This window comes from Montipora capricornis, chromosome 9 (genome assembly GCF_036669925.1).
Source record: "Montipora capricornis isolate CH-2021 chromosome 9, ASM3666992v2, whole genome shotgun sequence".
NCBI classification, from domain to species: Eukaryota; Metazoa; Cnidaria; class Anthozoa; order Scleractinia; family Acroporidae; genus Montipora; species Montipora capricornis.
Window position 1 is genome coordinate 7,425,271 of NC_090891.1, and position 2,500 is coordinate 7,427,770.

Consider the following 2,500-nt stretch of genomic DNA (forward strand, 5'->3'; position numbering starts at 1 on the left):
GCTGTTCTTTTACTTTCTTCATATGCCAGACACGGGCACATCTCGAGTTTGCCTTTGTTTCTGGTCAAAAAAAGAGGCCACATCCACCTTCGGAAGCATGATAACACGGAAGGACTGGCAAATCTGTGTCATCACCAACTAGAAACAAGGAATTCTCTCTGGCAGACTCTACAACGGGTTTAACTACAATTAGGTCGGCGTCACCATTTACAAGGTGTGTTACGCATCCTACATTCTGGAGACAAAAATTTGGTTTTATCAACAGAGTTGATAATGTAAATTGACCACCGCACAGGGATTCTAAAAGCTGACGTTTCGTTAGGCCTTCATCAGGGCCTCGCTTAGCATTAACAGAAAGAGTTCTTTATGGGATTCGAGAGATAGTCCTCCTTCTTCATCGTTATACATGCTTATTTCCTACGCACGCAATACGTACACTTCCTTGTCAGTCGGAGAATATCTGGGCCATGGGACTCGATGGAGAAGAGAACCTCCGTCCAGCACGTACTGGTTGCGTCTTAGCCTCTGGTGTAAGCTTTGCCCATAGTGCATCTGCTAATGATGGCTTTGTTGGCTGTCTTAACATAAATGGGTAGTCGAAAAGAGTTGTGGGATATGTGCAGAGCTCGTCCTGAAATAATTTCTGAAATACAAGTTGAGGGTCAACTTGTACTTGTACTCAATCTTTACGGAGGACTTGGATTCTATAGTGACTGTCTGGGCACTTCGTTTGAATGAGTAATCTATGGTTAACGTTCCCTTCACTGACGCTAGCATCTTCTCCCCGACGCTCTTGGCTGTGTCAGCATTGACATTACTATCAGCGTTTACACCATTCGTGATGTTCCTTAGGGTTGTGACTAGCCAGAGCACTGAGGATAGTCCTTGCTTCCTTCATTTCTCTTGTTTAGACATATCTTTGTTCTGTTCTCAAGAATAAAATTAACTCCTGTCAGCTTTTGCATGATGTTCTTTGTTTCGGCACACGCATAAATGAAGGCATATGCATAGATAACAGCCAGATAAGACGTTGCTAGTCCGTTAGGCCCCTCCCTCTTGTCAAGCCTCCACTGGTTTTCACGCTTCTCAAAAGAACCTGTTCGACGACTACATAGGTCTATCGATAATCCGTTCCAAAATCGATCACTTCTTCTTGCTACGTGAAGACTTGGTAGACATGCTGGTGGTCGGTACGGAGGTCTGTCATAGCTGTGGCTTGTTGAGTCATTGGAAAAACTTTCTTTTTGGTATGGTTAGGATGTCTTCAATCGCGTATTTTTGTTATTTTTACTATCCAAACTCAAAGTTTAAATATAAACAAAATTTCTTCACTGTATTGGAAGGGAATTACTCTGGACTTTTTAGTTTTCAAATTGAACTAAAGCGCAAAATTTGCAGGACACACACTTTCTCTGTTAGTTCATAACTGGGTGAAAACATTTCCTTCGGTTTTTGCGAAAAATTTCCCCAATTTCGTAAAATTTAATGCGATTCCTGGACATTTTGCTTTAAATTATGAGGGAAAAAAGATGAATTTACGAATGAGTTAGGAAAAAAAAGAATATTACAATGTAAAGCGCGAAGCAATGAGTGAAAAACAGGTTTTTCACCAAGGTGAAATTCATTTTGGACGTCTCAACTCACGTCAAATTACTTTTTCCTGAATTACATAATCTTGAAACATGACATTACTGTTAGGTATTTTAGTGTAAAATTGTCCTTTTTACGTTCTAACATCGCTTGTGGAAGACCGTGTACGTCGCTAAATAATTCACTCAGATAGCCATCCATCGACGACATTTCTAAAGGTTTCACTTACTTATAAAGAATAATTCTTCTATTTAATGGGTATCTAAATGCACTTAACTAGGAAGATAACACAATAAATTCTCTGAATCTTTGCTAGCCTATGCTGCACGTGGCTTTAAACTCAAGCAAAACAATGGTAGCTCGTTTGCATACTGAGAAATATAGGGCTGTAAAAGAGTTGTTTTTTGTCAACTTCCCCCAATCGGATTTTCGGGGACTTTTGATATTTTATAGAGGACATGTCCCTGGACCGAAGACCGTTAAAAATCCTTCTTTTGCAATTAGTGGCAGGTTGACCGACTTTTGGCGATAAAATGCCTGGACTATTATATTTCAACAGACCTAACTGATTGGAGTGTAATGTGAAGTGCTAGGTTTCTACTCCATATGAACCATGTGAGCGTTAGCCCTACTAATGGAAATGGGCCCACACAAGGACAGAGAAAAACTCTAACCAGGGTAGAAAATGAAACCACGACCTTCGGGTTAGATCACCACTGCTGTACCGACTGAGCTGCAAGGTCACATGGGAACAGACCGTGGGAACTGAAGGTGTTAAAGTCACGGCAATGAACATGTTTAAGTACAAGGAAGGGTTACGTTTTTATAAACGTTGGCCGTTGGCCCACCCTTGTCAGAGTTTTTTCTCTGTCCTTGTGTGGGCTCATTCCCATTAGTAGGGCTAACGCTC